Here is a 20,277-nt window from a genome sequence, read left to right as displayed (position 1 = left end):
TAATATAAAATAAATAAATAATGTAAGTATAAATAAATGATATAAAATATAATAATATATTAGATGCATAATTATGATAATATATTACATTATTATAATGTAATTATAATAATACCATCTAATATAATATACACTATATGTTATTATATATAATTATTTTATGGCAAAAGTCTAATTAAGAATTTGAATCTAGACCTTAATTAATATCAATAAATCCACGTATGTCCTATACCTTCAATCATGTATATTATACTGATTTGGCTTAATTACGGTTGGCATATTTGCAATAAGAGGAAGTAATTAACTTTTTCTAACATATATATTAGTGTCCTTTAATATTTTGTTCTCAAATGTTACCTGGAACCAATATTCTCAGCTGCTTAGATACCCTGTATTAATATGAACTGGTTAAACCTAATCTGTCATTCCGCTCTATTCCATTATATTCCACCAAAATTTGTGACATGTGATTAAATGTAAGGGAGACTTCATGGCAGGAAACGGTATTTAGAAGTCATTTAATTCCATGAATATTTCATGGTGCCAGGCACTGTGCCAGATGCTGCAGGGGATTCAAGGGAGAGTAAAGTATAACACCTGCTCTCAACACAGAGCTCTCAGAAACACTGGTTTGAGAGATAAGGGACATCATTGAATAAAGTGTTTCATTAAGGTTATCCAATTGACTAAAATCATCAACATTTTGATTTAAAAGCTGTGGATCTGATGACAGAAACTTGTTACAGCCAAAGGTTAAGTGTAGCTTGACGCGCATAATTTACCAACTGAAATTATCTTGTCTTTTTATATTTTCTTTTAAAGAATTTCAGGGGGATAATATTTGGCTTGAGTATAGACCCTGGCTGACTCCACAAATTGTTCTGGAGTATTTATAGATGGTTCTAATGTTGTTTTTCCAACCTGCATTCTCCAACAGAGGTGATAACATAAATATAACCAAGTAAAATGAACTTATTCAATAAAATTTGGCCAAAATCCTAATTGGATGAGCCTTATAATTCAAGCTACCTCAGCAAACCAGTTACCAACAGACCATAGTTGACAAGTTTGGGTCACATCAAATTCTTCCTACAGCTCAGCAACTATTAGTAGCTCCAAGCATTTGTTACACTTTTAACTTTTCGTTAAAATTGTCTGGGCATACTGAATAAGGAGAGAATAGTTTTTTTAGGGAGGAACCCACAACAACGAAAAAATTCCATTACTTTGACTTCGTGGTGGGACATCCTCTATAAGCTTAGATAGGTGTGTCAGGAGTGATTTGACCTACACATCAACTGGGTTTTCGGTCCATGGATTTGGCCAGCCAGTTTGTGTTGAACACATAGTTCTGCTTATGGAAAGTAGGGAGAATAGTGGAACTCATTGACCCACCAACTATGCGGATTTCAATTCTAGGATGCTTTAAAGAATTGAGGTGGAGGGATGTGTGTTACTTAGCACAACATAGGTGTTGACTTAACGCTTAGATATATTTCTCTTCACTTTTCCTTAATGGGAATGGAAAGAGGAAAAAAAAAGGAAGGAGAAAGGATGGAGCTTTTTTAAGGAGGGGAGAGTTTTCTTCTTTACTTCTCTGTTACCCACATAGAAGTCTCCACCGTTGTGACTCTGGAGAATGTGTCCTAGAAAGTCAGCAGTTAGAATATTGAATAGATCTAAAGAAGTCGACTCTGATACGAAGACCTTGACAGTGGCTAATTGAAATGATGTACTGAGAAACACATATATTTGCTACTGCAGAACTGGACATAGGCTCTCCTCGACCCACATGATCCTTGAATCCAGAATTCAAGGCGGCGCCTTGGTCCCACTGGGCAAAAGGAAACTTCTAGTCTCCATAGTCTTACTTCTTGGTTTTCCCTTCTCTCCCTTATGCCTGTATATTTTCTGTTTATCTTTTAAGACCCAGTCCAGACCCAAACTTCCTCTAAAGTGCCCCCCACACACACAATTCCATCTCCCACACATTCTCTCTCCTCGGAACCTTTATTACTCATATGGTATATGTGACATAAGTTAGCATCTTATTATGTATTATATTTTCTAGCAAAAGTCTAACTTTAGTAAAAGTAAAAGGGCTTTCTTTCATTATACATCACAGGGTCTAATACCCTGTTAGCACACATTATGTGCTTTGTAAATGCCTGATCTTGTAATAAAAGAAAGGTCGTGAATGCCAAGCTGTTGGCAAGCTGCTCTCAGAATTATCAAGATCGTTTGTCTTCATACAGTCATTCATAGAGCAACCTACAGACAAGTAGCAATAAAAAGAAAAACATGCTTTTCTTCTCAAAGGGGTTGATTTGGCAAAGTAATGATAAAGCAAAGTAATCTCACTTTTAAGTTAGGCCCGTATTTTCCAAATGACATCAAAGGCTCTTCCCTTTTTCTCCAGCTACCCCTGGTGTCACTGAGACCCATGGCCTGCTGATGACTTCTCTTGTGAAAGGCTTCAGGCCTGAATATCTCCTGCTGTTATTGAATGGATGCAAACAAGACTTGCCTTAGGGCTCAGGGAATCCAGATATTAGGGCTAAGGTTTATCTCTTCAGCAGGGAGGAGGCAAGTTCTCCTCAGGACTGGGATTTCATGCACAACGTAAGTAATAATGCCCATCCTATAGGCCTGCCTTAACCATGCTCATAGGCAGTGATGGACCGTTCATTGGACCCCTAATACCATCAGGTAGGAATTCCATAAGTGGGGAGCACGTTGCTGTTGTTAAATTCTTGATTTAATTGTCTCTCTTTAACTTCAGCACGATGTCTTTGGAATCTGATTTGTTCTATTGGTTCTCATCATTTTTTATTCAGGAACTCTTCTTGCCCTTGCCATTCCCCACCCCCTACAAATCCCTGTCCAGGTGATGCGGCATCCATTCCATCTGTTGTCCAAGACTAAGATAGTGTTAAGACAGTTGCAGTGACTGAGCTTTTTCCCAATAAGCTGGTTCACACCTAACAGTGGCAAGACTCAGATAATGTAAAATTTTCACATTTTTATTTGTCCCTCTTTCTGGCAAGCTGCTTTTGGGTCTCTTTGTACCTTCTAAAAACCACATCACTTTGGGAAAAAAAGAAACTAAAAATCAAAACAGTGTTCATGAGCTGTTTGTTGCAATTCTGGTAAAAGATCAGATGGGATGTGGGCGGAGATTAAAATTAATGGATGAAATGAAGTAATGAGGCTTGGAAAGTATCTGTTGCTACCAATTATCTACATTCTTTCATGCTCTCCTCCCCACTCATTTTCCTTCTCCCATTACCATGGGCAATTGAGAAATGAAATATGCAAATTCAGTGTTATCTAATTTGGAAAGGAAGAGTTGTACTAAGAAGGGGAAAATGTAGTGAAGGCATTATTTTCTCATTCTAGAATATCATCATTTCTTATCCAGAAACTCTGTCAAGAAAGACAGTTTTCCTTGTGTCTGACTTCCGTATCAATCCATGTGCCACTTAAGGATGAAGGGACATTTACTTAAGGTCCAGTTCATGTCTAATTTTAATAGTAAGAGTAACTTTTTCTGATGCCAAATAAAGAACAGAACTTCAACCTAAAACAAATGAAAATTTCCCATTTTGACAATTAAATCCAGTTGAATTTTAATTCTCATACTTTGTTCTACTTTCTCAGACTTGTGTGGTCCTTACATAATTTCCTGATTATCCTATTTTATCTCTTCTTGCTCTTTTTATTTACCTAGTAATCTAAGGAATGCAATATTCTGAATTGCAATTAAGTACAAGGTATCCTCTGGGTAAAAGGGTTTTTAAAAAATTATATTGAATTTGGCCTTTTGCAATGAAGAAACACAATTGGTAGGTTGGAATTTCCTAACCTACATTTATGCTTGCTTTATGATTTCTCCTTACCCCTTTCACCATTCAATCGCATTCAGCAAGAATTTGTTGAGCATCTACTCTGTACCTCAACATACATAAAGGAACACACATAATTCCTAACCATAGGAACAGGTGGGATTTATTAGTTTACAAGTCTAGTTGGGCTTTATTTAGTTTCTAATATGTGCAAAGTACTATGCTAAGGCATGCTCACATTCTATTAACATTTACATAACAGTACACAGCAGAATACTAGGGTTTATGAAAAATGGGCTTCAGTCTTGTCTATGCTCTCTCTCTCTCTCTCTCTCTCTCTCTTTCTCTGACCCATTTTTGAAATAAGAGATAAAGAGACTACAGTCAAGAACTTAAGTCACTTGCAGACAAGGCAAAGCCAAGTGTGAGGAGGAAGTAAAGAGAGAATGACCATAGCAGTAGGTCAGAAAAATGGCAAGATTCTTATTTCCATAGACAGGCAACTTTGCAATGTGACTTTGCCACTCTTCACGCCAAGGTGAAGTTTGTTTCTCCGTACTTTGAATCCAGACTAGGTCATATGGCTTACTTTGGGGTTTGCCCTCTTTTAGTGTTCTTTGGAACTTTGAGACCACCATGCAAAGAAGCCCAGCCCACTGGAGGATGAGTGACCATGGAGAGCAGAGATGTGCTGCTCGCTGAAGACTCTCCCCCAACAGATTAGACTGACAACTGCCAGCAATGTGGATAAGACCATCCCAGGCTATCGAGCCCAGCTGAGCTACCAGTTGTCGACAGGTATCAGCAGAGCCAATCCAAACCCACAGAACCTCCCAGATGACCCACAAAATCAGGAGAAATAATAAAGTTGGTTGTTTTAAGCCATTTCGTTTGGAGGTATTTTTTGTCTGTTTGTTTGTTTCACTAAGATTATGTGGAATGGCTACTTTTTGACACCTTTGTATTTTCTTTTAATTTGGAAATGGTGTTACTTCTACATGGCAGGGACCTGTCGATCACATGACTCCCACTTTCCCACCACAGGGGTGCACATGGCATTTTGTCACTAAAATTCACAGGACTAGTGTCTATTGCTTGCCCTGTAAAGAATGTTAGAACAGGACAACTCTCCACCAAGTATCTTTGCTATTCTTCTAGAAGTTGTTTCTGGGAGATACTGCAAGGACTCCATTTCTAAGAACAATGCTGTCCTTGTCTGTTCATGTGACAAGTATTAATTTATATAGAATATGAATGGCAATGATTTATGTCAAACCCATATCCAGTGGTTAAGAAGTAGATGTAGCCTGGGTACCTGAGTTGCTCAGTGGTTGAGCATCTGCCTTTGGCTCAGGTCGGGAACCTGGGATCCTAAGATCAGTCCCACATCAGGCTCCCCGTGGGGAGGAGCCTGCTTCTCCCTCTGCCTACGTCTCTGCCTCTCTTTCTGTGTCTCTCATGAATAAGTAAAATAAAAAATCTTAAAAAAAAGAACTGGATGTGCCTTCTCCACCCTCTCTTTCCTCCTATGTGAATAAAGTAAATTGACACCCAGGGAAACCTTGGATGTCACACATTGAAAATAGTAGATCTTCTATCAGTTTGGCTCCTTGTGGACCCAAGAGTACTACTCCTCCCCTCTCCACATGACCTCCACCACCTCTTGGACTTCATGAGAAACTACTATTGTGGTAAGCCATGGAGATTTCAAATTTTATCTGTTATAGCAGCTGGCTATACTTCAACTAATACAAGCTCAGGCAATACAAATCAAAATGTAAAAGTATTTTTATTAGCATTTTGAAGATTCTGGAACAATTGGGGAAAGCTTATCTGGCAGGGGCAAGAGTCATCTGATACTTTTCCCAATGATCCAGCTGTCAGGATGCCAGACTCTGACCTTCTCACTCTCCCTGCCCCCCACCCCCAATTATCTCCTCACCAACAGAAAGTGACATTTTCTCTTTTCTCAGCAAAGAAGCTGCTCAATATGGATGTTATCCAAGATGAATTCAGTTCTGAGGTCAGTGTTGACTTATTAATGACATCTTTTGCCTTCTTAGTACTTTCAAAGCTTTCAAAATGAACCTGAGCCAGAAAGATGCAGGTTGGACAGATCCAAATAAAGACTCAAGTAATATGTCCTCTGAGAAAAAGAGCTTGGAAAAAAGCTGGAGAGCTATGGTTTCCATTAGTGTGTATAATCATACTCAAACAAGACTAAAATCTTTGAGACATATTCTTCAAAAGTTCTACTTTTCCACACCTGACTATATTAACACGAAGCAATGTTTGTCCTCAGTTTTGTTTTGTTTTTGCCTACAGACTTTCACTAGGATTATGTTACCTTATAATAATTTGTGGCTTTGTGGTATGGTCTGTGTGTGTGTGTGTGTGTGTGTGTGTGTGTGTGTGTGTGTAAAGGTTCAAAATGAATAGAAATGCTTATCTAAAAACTTCTTGAGTGTTGTCTGGGCACCTTCCTGAGCCCAACCCTCAGGTCCTGGGCCCCACTACTTGCATTCTTTGGAGGATATCTGCTTGGGGTAAGGGAGTAGGACCTGGGTTATCACAATCGCATTCAAACCATGGGTCAGCCATCAGTCATATATAAACCCATAACTCCCTGTGACCACTTTTCTAGTTGAAAAATGAAGCTGTGATACTTTCCTGGCCTCTTCTAACAGAGATTGGGAGAAACAATACCAAAATGCAGGCATGAAAATTCATACTTCTCTGGAAGTCAGGGCTCAGATCAGGATGTTCCAGTGCCCTTCACTTTGTGTGGCCCTATAGACATTGCCCTAAAGTTTCTGTCCTCTAATCAACTTTTATCTGGAGAAGGAGACAAAGATTAAGTGTACTTCTCCCAGTTTCTCCAACTATAAAACAACGAAAATAATACACCCTGGCTGGTTTGTTGGGCCAACTGTATCTGAAGTGCTTAGTGCAGGGTCAAGGAATATACATAGTGGACCCTGAGTAGTGGAATAATTGTAAATATGATGCTTTGCCGAAGCCAAGCGACATCTCCATGAGGTCTTAATGCAGAGGATGTCCCTGTTTCGGACAAGATTTTTCACTTCCTTACATACTCCAGTTTCATCTGCCAGCTCTCGTACCTCAAGATTTTGTGGGGTCTTTTAGAACTCAGTTGGAGGGATTAGGAGCAGAGTCAGATTCTCTTCACTCCAGAGACTACCCTGAAAAGTACTCTTTTGTAAGCCCAAATTAACCAACTCAGTTACCCTTGGATCACTGGAATGACTTTGTGGCCATAATTATTCTCTCTCAAGTTCTGTTTACCTTTACACAGTTCTTTGTAAATATCATTCTCTTCAGAGTACAGTACATCTTTATATAGAGAGATCTTTATCTTTATATATACATATCTTTATATATGTTTATATGTATAGATATCTTTATATCTATATATGGATATATAAAATTTCCATTTCTACAGTGTGGAAATGGTATTTGCAAAATTCTTCCTTGTAAGCTTGATATTTAGAGTTAAGATATTTTGGGGAAAGATTGCTAATGACATAAAAAAGTAAAGTGACTTACATTAACTGTGTGTGATTACATGTTTGATTTTGTATAGATCTTAAGATACCAGGTTTTTAAAAGAGCCTAAGAAATATTATCTGATGATAACTTTGATGGTTTTGAGGCAAATTATACATTCTAAGAACAAGATGTAAATTCTTGTCCCCTGGATGCCATAATGTCTCATTTTAAGCCACCTTGTCAAGACCTATTTATAACCTTCTTACTAGGTTCATAACTCTGTTCTTCCTCAGAGATTTGCTACCCATTAGAGACCATAAATTAAAGCACACAAAGATAACCATTTGAGGAATATACTTTCATTGTGAAAGATTCTTGGATAATACCCAGTATCTTTGTTTCCAATTCTTATAAAAACTTGTTTTCTTTCTCCAAAACCTCAAAGCTCCAATTCGCCTAAATGGTCAATGTCTCATTCATTTTCTATTTTCTATCACCAATCTCCTTTGAAGTGTTAAGATTAAAAATCACATCTACATTTTCTCCTACAATCTGAATAGTTCCAGTTTGTTTTAATATTATATAAGGTTTTAACACAAATTATCATCAAGCTGCGAAATTAATACCTTGAAAGAACCAAGATTTAACCTTAAGGAATTTACTTTGAATTTTAGTTACAAATCTATAACATATATTCCCTGTTCTGTCTGACCATTCATCTGATCTCTATCGGGAGTATGTGGAGAAGGGCCTAGAGGAAGAAAGAAGGAAAGAAGAGAGGAAGGAAGGAAGGAAGGAGAAAAGGAAGAAGAGAGGAAAGGAGGGAGACTGAGAAATAAAGAGAAGGAAAGGGAAGGAAGGGAAAGAAAGAAGAGTGAGAGGAAGGGAGAAGGAGAAAGAGAGTGATGGAGGAAGAAAGATAGAGATCGTTGTCTAAGTTGTCAGGAAATTGACTTGTTTCATCTTTCAGTAAATGATAAGGCAAGCTCCTTTCCACTTCCCATGATTTCTGCTTAGGAGAAATTTCTACAGAGCATATTTCCCAGCAGCAGAATAGTTACTTCTGTATCTTCACATTTTGGAGAAGAAAATTTGCAACTCTTTTGTTCTGTAAGGAAAAAATATATGTTGTGGGAGTCTACAAGTCTATTTTTCCCTCTGTGTATATGAAATATGATTCTCTCAGCCCAGATCGGAGATTTTAGCTGCTCTGATTCAACAATATAAAATGTGAAAAACTAGCTGTATTATACTCTGGAGTTGCATAGTCAAAATTCTGCCATTTTTGTGTTTTTGTCCACATACACAATCTAGCTGTAAATTACACTCACAGAGAAGAATTCAGTTAAACAAAATCTTCATTTGTCTGGGTTGTGATAACAATATAATAAGCTCAATTTACATAAACCAGGCAAGAAAATGAATCTCATAACTTAGTCATGCTATTACATGTAGATATCATGTTAAGTAGTTCAGTTGAGTTTTTCACTTTTGTGCTTATACCACAGCCCTTACAATTTTGCCTGGAGTACCTTCGTTCCAATGCTTAAATATAGGAAAGATATTTACATTTCTTCACAGAAAACACTATGCATTTGCTATTCTACTGACTTCCATTTCTCTGCCTCACCAGAAAAAGGGGAAATAGAGGCCCTGAAAACCTGCAAATATTGGTTATCAGAGTATGTAAAAAAAGGATTTGTCAAGAGGTCACTGACTTTCTCATTCCTACCTGCCAGATTAACTAAACCAATGAAGTCTTCTTCTTTGAATGCATTCTTGGGCTGGCTGGTCTTTGAAGAGTCACTGAATATTAATATGTTTGGCTCTTTTTTCTGGCAAAGGACACTCTCTGAGCTCAACTTGAGAAGAAACCTTCTTTTCTTGCCTTCTGGCAGTCTGTAAATAGGTTAAATCAACTCATACATTTTTTAAAAGTCAATGTTCAATTGATAAACTGAGATTCTGATTTTCAGAGCCTCGGTGGAACATATACTGATTTTTTAATTTTTTTAAAAAAAGGTACTTTTGTTTTGCATTCTGAGTAAATCTTTTAAAATACAGTTCAAGTGTAGTTTCAGCTATGCTACTTTTGCTTTTGGCTACATTGCTTTAATGAGAAATAAAGTTTAAGAGCCTCCCTGAAGCAGAGAGATGATTTTTAAATGGGAAGAAAAAGAGTACAGTAATCTGAGGATATACATAGATTCTGTACACCTCCATAATTGTAAATAACAGAACCAAGTATCACTAAAGAAGAGATATTCATGCAAAATCTTCAAAATTATTAACCTTTTTCCTTCCCATCTATATAGCCCACCATCATACCTACTCCTTTCTTTCCAGTGCATATTTTCTCTGCTTTCTGGGTTATGGATGTCAATCTCTTCTAACATCTTCAACCTGATTGAGTATTAATAGTCTTGCCTCCAAGCTGGGTAGAGAATTCAGAAAGTGCAAGCCACCGAAGTTCAGGTCAGGTCATGATAGACATCACTGAGGCTGGAACAGAAAATTTAGTCATGAATTAATGTCAGGTATACAATTAACCATCTTCCGCGGACTTTTCAATCTAAAACCACTATAGCCTTTAGGCTAAAGAGGCAAGAGGTAATGCTCTTCACTGGGAAAAAAGGCAAAAGAAGCAACAACTCAAGGAAAAAGAGATATAAAACCCTTTGTAAAGAGATGTAAAACTTTGCCCTTCTTGTCTGCATTCTGAGAGGCTCTAAGGGCATCTTTCCACACAGGGATGTGCTTTTTCCCCAAAATCAGTTGCCCAATTTCATGACTTGGCTTAAAACTCTTTCCCACCCTCAATACCCACCCCCCTTTCATCTGGTTTCTCTGTTGCTTTCCCTAACTCTCAATCTTTATGTCACTTTCTCTAAAAAGCCTTCCTGATTTTCCAAAGCTACACTAGGTACCCCATCCAGTGCTCCCAAGGCCCTTCTCTCACTGTTTTTTCAGCTGTCTGCCTGGAGTACCCCTGAGGACTGAGACATGGGCTAGTATGAAGAGGAGAGAGCAAAGAAAGAGCATGTGATATACAGTTGCTGAGTGAATGAATATCACAATTCTATCTCCCCACCCCACCCCCATTTCTCTCATCATCTATTCCTTGTCTTTCCCAACTACCTTCATGATACCAAAGATAAGGGAGTTGTACAGAGGAACACCTGGGATGCTCAGTCAGTTAAGTGTCTGCTTTTGGCTTAGGGTCATGATCTCAGAATCCTGGGGTCAAGCCCTGCTTTGGGCTCCCTGCTCAGCGTGGGATTTTCTTCTCCTTCTCCCTCTGCCCCTTCTGTCTGCTCATGTGTGTGCTCTCTCTCTCTCACATATATAAAATGTTTTTTTTAAAAGAGAGAGAGAGAGAGAGAGAGAATCGAACAGAAAAAAAAAAAAAAAACACTATATTTGGCTTCAAGAGCCTCAGAAATCCTAACTCAGTTATTGTACTACCTGTGCTAGCCTTGACTCAGTTTTGCCTTCAGCATCATTCAGATTTTTTGTGAAGATAAAAAGATAACACACTGGAAAACAGATTGTAACTTTAAAGTGTCATTCAAATGTGAAAAACTGTTAGAAGTCTCATTTTCCCAATCAAGAATGTGGCTCACCACCAGTGGATGAATATAATATATTCATATGAATATAATGAATATAACACCTGTATGACCTAATGAAAGTTCTCTCCAAAATCTTCCTTCTGACATGAGAAAATGCTCCGCATCACTTGCCATCAGGGAAATACAAGTCCAAACCACAATGAGATCCCACCTCACACCAGGGAGAATGGTGAAAATTAACCAGACAGGAAACAACAAATGTTGGAGAGGATGCGGAGAAAAGAGAACCCTCTTGCACTGTTGGTGGGAATGTGAACTGGTGCAGCCCCTCTGGAAAACTGTGGAGGTTCCTCAAAGAGTTAAAAATAGAGCTACCCTACAACCCAGCAATTGCACTGTTGGGGATTTACCCCAAAGATACAGATGCAGTGAAAGACCGAGACCTGCACCCCCAATGTTTATAGCAGCAATGTCCACAGCAGCCAAACGGTGGAAGGAGCCTCGGTGTCCATTGAAAGATGAATGGATAAAGAAGCTGTGGTCTATGTATACAATGGGATATTACTCAGCCATTAGAAACAACATATACCCACCATTTGCTTCAACTTGGATAGAACTGGAGGGTATTATGCTGAGTGAAGTAAGTCAATCAGAGAAGGACAAACATTATATGGTTTCATTCATTCAGGGAATATAAAAAATAGTGAAAGGGATTAAAGGGGAAAGGAGAGAAAATGAGTGGGAAATATCAGAGAGGGTTACAGAACATGAGAGACTCCTAACTCTGGGAAATGAACAAGGGGTGGTGGAAAGGGAGGTGGGCAGGTAGATGGGATGAGTGGGTCATGGGCACTGTGCGGGGCACTTGACGGGATGAGCACTGCGTGTTATACTATATGTTGGCAAATCAACTCCAATAAAAACAAAATACAAAAAAAAAAAAAAAAAAAAAGCAAAATCTTCCTACTGAATGTATTGGTCAAAAACATGGAAAAGAACATGAGTTGGTGCCACAAATATCTGGATACCTGAAATCCAATTCGGGAATCAAGAATGTGGCTCGCCTCCACTGGGCCTGAGGCCATGTTCCTTGGTCCTATACCAAAAGCCTCCTGGATTCTAAACCTGCTTGTTATCCAGCCTTATCCCATTATTGTTCTCCACATGAACACCTTGCCTTCTCTTGCCCACACTTATTGTTCCAGTGGCCCTCCACATAGGCTGCCTTTCCCCTTACCTTTATCAACATCATTAATCCCCAGAACACATATTCCTTTGTAGTAATCTTCTTGCACTAAGTCACACATGAAGCCTATTCATTGCAGAGAGTATATTCATTCATTCATTCACTCAATCATTTCATAAGCATTTACTGGCCTCCTACTATGTGCATAGCACTGCTCTGGATGTTATGAGGAATACCAAAATGAATGAGACCTACTCCTTCTTCAGAGGTGCTTACACCCAAACAGAGAAGACACAAACTAAATGAACTGTTACTTGATGTTCAGGGAAGAAAAAAAGGGAAAAGCACTCTAGAGAGGCTCAATCAATGCATTGTGGCAGCATGGGAGAAGGAGTGATAGTTTAATCAGGAAAACGAGGGAAGGCTTCACAGAGTAAGTTTATTTGAGCTGGGCCTCAGATAAGAGAAGCAAAAAGAGATTAAATTATTCTGGGAAAAGAGGAAATATGAATAAAGGAACAGGGCCCATTTGGAGAACTATGAGTGGTTTGCATAGGGCAGGTGGAAGGATGTAATAGGACTTTAACCCGGAAAAGTGAAATTGAAGTCAAACAAGTATCTTATAGCCATGAGATATGTAGTTGCTTTATGGGGTAAATAGAGCCCTAAAGTAAACTGAAGGGGTAGTAAATGAACATGCATTAACTCTACAGAAAGCAACTTTAGTTGGGACTGTGCCAAGGGCTGGAAATAGAGCAGGAAGCATGGAAGACACTCTACCCTTAGAGATTGGCTGACTGATAAACAGGTAATTGCAATACAGTGTGGAGGGGGTAATAGAGTGTGCTAGTCAATAGAGAAGTCAGTGGGGCAGGAGAGGTATGATCCAGATATTACACCCCATGAGAGAAGAGCTGATGTGTCTTATCAACCCTCTATCTCTAATGATAAGAAAGGATCTGGTCCGTAGTAGATATATGGTAAATATGTTGAATATGAAGTGAATATGAAGTTACACCTAATCTCAAATCATAAGAATAAATAGGGATGGATAGCCTGCTGAGGTATTGCAAGAAGGTAGCCTACCTAAAACTTTCAACATTAAAGATCAAGAGTTGAATTTTTCATCCCAATTTTTTAAATTTTCTATTTATCCACACAAATTTACCCTTGCAATTTGCTAAACCTCCACTGTTGACAATGGGTCCTAGCACAGGACTTAACACAAAGTAGGTGCTCAATAAAAATATATTAGATTAATGGTTGGGTAGGTGGGTTAATGAATGGATGGATGAAGGACTGCATGAATCATTCATCTACAAGAAGCCAGATATATTGAAGAAACTCTACATAATATTACCTTGCTACACGTATTTTTCTGGTCCATTGAGATGACTGGAAAAAAGTCAAAAAAACTTAAACCCCATTTTTAAAAAACATATGTAAATGTTAATAATGTAAATTCTTATACAATAATTACTGCTCTCATTAAAAGAAAAGAGCAAAACTGCAAATGCCATAACCAAAGTACAACCCAATACATCATATATAAACAAAGAGGGTTAAATAAGTCAAGCACCATTAGGAAAGAATAACCCCCTAAAAAATAACTACTGAAACCATGTGAGGACTTTTTTCTTTAAATATATGCTTCTTTGTTAAAAACATCCACATAATCTCGAAGATATTAGTCTCCTCCTCATGGCTCAGCACTTCAAATGCAAAACTTAACTGTTATCCATATAAAGCATCTGCTTTCCACATATGCCAATTTTTCCAGAAGTTCTTCAAACATCATATTTTAATGATATCTGAGCTTGCCACATGTTCGGGACTTAGAAAGGCCAGCAGTCAATGAACTTGCATGACATTCAATTAGACCTCTAAAAAGTCCTGGATTTCAATGATAATAATTATATTCGTAATAATGTATGCCATGTATTGACCTTTATGAAATTTTGCTCTAAGCTAACCACACAACAAACATTAGTTCTAATATTCACAATTTGTAGTGCACTCATAGTCGGCACTAAAAATACTTTCTCAGACCTCCCAAAATAACCATGGCCCATATATACCAATAATCATGGTGCAAATGCAGTATCAGCTGGAGAGCGCTATAGACTGTTTCAAAAGTCTCCAAATCAGCATTTGCTTTAATCCAAGAATTATAGAAATAGTTAACCTAAAAAAATAATTAAGGATAAGTTCAAAGTTTTCCTAAAAGGAAAAGATTTTCCAGTTTTAATAGTAGCAAAATATCAAAAAAAATTTTTAAATGGCCAACTACAGCCATGGGAAATTATGTGATGTGAAATAGAGTTAAGGGTATTAATATAGTCATGGTTTACAATTAAATAGGAAAAGTGGTTTACAATTAAATAGGAAAAGTATGTTATAAAATTTCAGGTAAAATGGCCCAAATGTGTGCAAGTGTATATGTGTACACATGGACAAGGGGAGGCCCTCCAAAGACATACTCCAGGGTATTAGCAGTGGCTGTTCTATAGCCGGACTGTGAAGGACTCCTGGTTCTTCCATTCACTTACCTGCATTTTCCGATTCATTTTTTCACAATCATCAACTTTTACAACTAGTTGCTTTTCCAACTTAAAAAAAGCTACTTTAATTTTTCTTGAAGATTTTATTTATTTGAGAGAGAGACAGAGATAACAGAGAGAGCACAAGTGTGGAAGAGAGGCTCCTCAGCAGGGACCCTGATGCAGGGCTCAATCCCAGGACCCTGTGATCATGACCAGCTGAAGGCAGATGCTCAACCCACTGAGCAACCCAGGCGCCCTGCTACTTTAATTTTTTTTTTTAAGTATAGTATTACTTTTAAGAAACTTGCTTATACTTCAAAAAGATTAGCCTACAATCTAGATCTGCTGTCAGAGGTGGTGGGATGTTTCAGCCATTTTGTCTTAAGAAAGACACCTCAGGGTTATCACCTCAACATTTGACATCCCTGCAAATTCATAATGTGAGCTATTTTAACAGTTCAAAGTATTCATATCTTGAAAAATTATAATATGCCCCTTCCATTCTTTCCCTTTTTTCTTGGTCCCCTCCCTCTTGTATTTGTAGTTGGTTTGATGGAATTGGGTTAACTGAACTCTGAACTCTATCAATGCTCCAAAGCCTCAAACACACACATGTGATTTTTCATATTTATTATTTAGTAAGATCATTTCTAACTAAAATTTTAACTTGATTTATCAGTTTCCAAGGTGACATTTTGCCACCTAAAACAAAAGAAAATCTAAAACTTAAGTTGTACCTTTTTTTTTTTTAGGTTCCACTCAGGAAAGAATGCACCAAACACTTTTACATTTCTCTCCTTTCTTTCCTTTTTTAAGGGAATGACAAAGACCTAGTTTACTGACTTTACTTTTTTAAATCTAAGCTTACCATTACATATTTAAGCAATTGTCAAAAGTTACTCAGATGTCAGTATTCATGCACAACTAGAAAACATCCTCAATTTGTATCAAATGAGAAATGGATTTCCACTAATGTATTAATATATCTCACCACTAAATACTGAAAAAAAAATTGAAATTATCTTTGGGGAAGATTCATCCTGGCGATGTTAACTTTACAGCACACTGACACTACTTGGCTCATGTTTCAAACACAGTGGAAAAGCAGGTCCACACCGGTGTTAGCAGACAAGAGTCAGGTCACTTTGGATCATGTTTAATAAAAAAGCAAAGTGCATAGAGAGATTTATGACCAAAAAAAATGGTTCTATTATGGGGTCCCAACAATAAACTCAGAAGTCTATGATAAACAGAGCTTCGATGAGCTGTGTATAAATAATTCAGGTGCAGTTATACTGAAAGTTGAATTCATTTGAAATCTTCAAAGACACACAAATGTTCCTGCTAATCCTCAAATGAGCTGGATAGAGTCAACATTTCTATTACATACACGGGTTTAATCATTTGTTGTCCAATCATAGCAGCTGCTCCTTAACATTTATTAGGACTTTAACTGGTGGTCTTCTCCAAGTTCTACTCTTTCTCCATCATTCTCGACAATTCCCTTTCTAGTGATTTTTCTGCCATTAACAATTTTAGTAGAACATGATATAGATTTGAAGTTGTGCATCCCCAACCACCAAAGTCCATGGAAGAAAATGAAGTGAGGCCCTCTTGACCTGGTGAACCAAAAGAAGTAAATCCTGTATCAATGAAGAAAATACACCCTCAAAAAAGACGGAAATCCACTGAAGGCAGAGAAAAACAACCTGTACCACAGAACCTGCTCCTGCAATTTGTGTCAAATGAGAAATGGATTTCCATTTGCCCCCCAAAAAAGTCCTCAAAAAAGTCCTCAAATGGGTCTTTGAAGAAACCCAATGAAAACAGTCCCTTCCACAAAAAAATGCCCTGAAGACCTGGTCTGGGCTGCAGAAGCTAAAGCCAAATCCAAAGGGACTATCAAAATAATCTACCTCCACCCTCCACCTCCACCCTCCACCTCCATTTAATCCTTCTTTGACCTATTTATCATAGACGTCCTCTTTTTTAACATCTGATAACACCTCATACGCCTCAGCTACCTGTCTGAGTTTTCCCTCCACTTCTTGTTTATTCTCAGGATGCCACTTCTGTGCCAGATTTGGATGTGCCTTTTTAATAAGCTCGACTGAGACATGTCCCTGCCCGCCTAGAACTTCAGAGTGATCCAGCAGGTTGAACCAGCTGTGGACCGAGTGTGAGGACAGAGCCACAGGGGGCAAGGGGGAAATGGGGTGCAGGGCCAGGACTAGGAACCCTGAGTGGGGAGGGGTGGGACCAGAGACTTGGCAGGTGCACCCCCAGACCTTCCACAGGAGGACTCTGGCAGAGCTGGGGGCCCCTTCTCACACTCTCCATTCTTTCCTTTCTCCCACAAACGAGCAGAAAGTAAGTGGTAACTTTCTTATTCATCTCATTCCAAAGAATAGATGCTTCTCTAATGAACCCGCATGTAACTCCATTTTTAGGAACAAACTTTTCAAGTATAAACGTTCATAAACGTCTATTCCATCATCTTTTTTAGTTTGCTGGGTCACATTTTCCAGAAAATGAAGAATATTGGAAGAAGTCCCAGAAAGCCTGGGGCAGGGCCACTATACATCATGAATTGTGACATAGAATTCTACTTTCAAGTGGTTTTCTTTTCAGCTTTTTAGTTTGGAAAATGTCATTTTCTGAGGTGTGCAGCTAAGATCTGCGAACACCACCACAATGAGAGATACATCTTTGAACTGTTTGCAGGTAAGACAATTAACCTCACTGTTAAAAAATATACATATACAATATGTCACATTATATATATTATATATATGTATTTAGTCAGACCACTTACCCAAGGATGGGATGAAAATTATACCAAATTATGCCCAATTTTACTCTGTAAAAGAACTGAAATAACAGAAATGTGGGGGAAAAGGTCAGTGTGAGTGTACAGGAATTTTGTATAGCATAGTGGCCTCTGAGTCATGCAAAACTGGGTTCATAGCTCCTACGTGGCCATTTTCTAGCTAGCAGTGTCAACTTGGGCTTGGTACTTAACCCCTGAAAAGCCTCAACATCCTCATCAGTATAAAGGGCTATAAATTAACCTACCCAACTAGGTCCTCAGGAGGATTAAATGAGATAATCCATGTGAAAGACTTCACAGAGCGCCTGACACATAGGAAGCACTCCATAAACACATGTCACCATCATTTCTGAGACATAGCCATCTGTTCCATAGGCTGGTTGTTATGAATACGTACTGAGTGGAGATTGTAAGACACCAAAAAGGTGGCAACTCCTATGAATTGCATGATGATTTTCAGTGGCAAGTAAAATGCTAATCCGCCCTCTGTGTACCACAGTCTGACCTTGAAAGTGTTTTCCAGACTCTGGTGAAAGTCATAGGAGCTCAGGTCTGCAGTCACAAAAGGAATGTGGCTCTTAAAAGCTTACGACAGACCACAGATATGGGGCAGTTAACTTATCAAGAGGAAATGGGCTCTGGTTTTCTTTGCAGGCCTCAGATCCAGGAGCTGCAAAGTTGAGTCACCAGCTTGCTATCTGACCCCAGGCCAGCCACTTAACCTCTCCCTGACCCCATTTCCTTGCTTAAAATCAACTCTCTGCTCGTGTTCCGTTCAAGTCATTATCTCTACCCACAAAAAATGGTAGTGACTAAGGTGTCCCGAAAATTTGGAAAATCAATTATTCAGTGAGTTGGGTTTGCAAAATAGAACTGTGAAGGATTGGGAAATGAATAAGTCTAGCTCGGCTTTTTGGTGTCTTGGTATTATTTTAGGAGTTCCCTTCCTGGAACAAAATCACCAATCCAGACAATAAGCTTTGTCTGACACTGTGACCCTAGTTGCTGATGAAGCTTTCTTGTGTTGGTATTTCTGGGAGTGACAGAATGGAAGAGAACAGGAGCCCTTTTGTCAAAAGGTAGTCAAGAGGGAAATAAATTTTAGTTATTTAAAGAGAATTTAGGACAAGTAAGGCAGTGTCATTTGTTAAAGAACTAGACCAGCAGCTTGGATTATTGGGTTTTACACTCAGCTTCTGTCTCTTTTACGTAACCTAGGACAATTTAAACAACTATGGGTAACCATAGGAGTAGTTCCTAAACTAATGAGCTGTCCCAACTACCAACTTAAATAAATCGAATGTATATATATATACCCCTCAGTACTCACTGAGACAAATTTCTCACCTTCCTGGGGTCTGCTCTGAACACCCTGAATACAAAGGTATATTGTGTTTGGTTTTTTGTCCTTACTCACACAATGACTAGCTCCAGAAATATCGTTGACAAAGGAGGTGATGAGGGAAAGTGTCTAAAGTGTCAAATCTAAAAGTAAATGAAGTTTACCTTTTTTGTCAGAGTTTTTTAAACATCAACCATCTTCCAAAACAAAAAATGCTTGAGATATTCTACACCTTTTCCTGCCTTCGTGCTGATTTGACGTCAGCCATATCACCATTAATTGACTTCCTGGCCTATAATAATTTTTTCTGTTTCCTTACTTGCTAACAGAAGCAGCCCTTCCTGCTTCTAATTTGGTTCTTTTAAGCTACTGAGAAATCAAATTAACAAGGCATATCAGTTCAAGTTAGGTTCAGCTGGGAGTTATAGAAACCCAACTGTATCAGCTTAAATGCAATAGGCATATTTGCTTATGTAAAGAAGTGTAGAGGGAAGCAGGACACCTGGATAGTTCAGTCCAGCAGGCATGTGACTCTTGATTTAGGCTCAGATCATGATCTCAGAGTCATGAGATTGAGCCCCATGCCAGGCTCCATGCTGAGCGTGGAACCTGCTTAAGATTCTCTCTTTCTCTCTCTAGTCTGCCCCTCTCCCTACCCCTGCTTGCTCTTGCTCTCTGCCACACTCTCCCTCAAAAAAAAAAAAAAAAAAAAAGGAGAGGTAAAAAATCCAGGTAGGAAGACTCCAGACCTCCTTCTGAGGCCATCTGTCTTAGCTCTGTTCTATGTGACTTGTCATAGTTGGAGAGCTTTTGGAGTTCTAACCATTACAATTCCTTTGCAAGCAACAGAAAGAAGGAAGGAAAGAGTAACTAAAAGATACAACTCTCCTTTTGTTTTGTTTTGGTTTTTGTTTTTTTGGTTTTTTTTTTACCAAACTGTCCCGAAAGTCCTACCAACATTTTTATTACATTTTATGAACCAAAACTTAGCCACTTTGACTCCACCTAGCTAAAAGGGAAGCACAATTCTCCAAACCAGTATATTACATATATATTCAGATACTCTAAAGGCTTCTGCTTACTTTATTATTTCCCTGTTCTCAAGATGTAGAGATTGCCAGAAATCTTGCCTTCTGATAGGCAGCAATTGTCCTGAATTATCAGGAATGGAGCATTACAAGTAGAATGTTATCACTGGGTGCCAGTGCTGGGTGACATTTGGAGAGCAGGCAAGGTCTCATCCTCTTTGTAAGTTGTAAAACTCTGTTTTCCGGTCTCTTAAAAATACATGCCTTCTTTTAAAAACATAAAAATCATCTGACTTCTTTTATTGTTATTTGAAAAATTATATTAGATATTATTATTCAAGCTATGCAAACACTCCCATACACCAATGGAAATTCTGAATTCCACCACCTGCTTTGAGACTATTCAAGGACAATGTCAAGC

General features: G+C 38.4%; 1 pseudogene; it reads right to left on the bottom strand.

The window, feature by feature from the left end:
- Nucleotides 1-16,056: 16,056 nt before the first annotated feature.
- LOC111092904 overlaps nt 16,057-20,277 on the bottom strand; it is a 41,007-nt pseudogene continuing 36,786 nt past the window's right edge.

The sequence above is a fragment of the Canis lupus genome, chromosome 27 (genome assembly GCF_011100685.1).
Source record: "Canis lupus familiaris isolate Mischka breed German Shepherd chromosome 27, alternate assembly UU_Cfam_GSD_1.0, whole genome shotgun sequence".
NCBI classification, from domain to species: domain Eukaryota; kingdom Metazoa; phylum Chordata; class Mammalia; order Carnivora; family Canidae; genus Canis; species Canis lupus.
The sequence above is the reverse complement of the archived record's forward strand: the minus strand, read 5'-3'. Positions and strand labels throughout refer to the sequence as shown.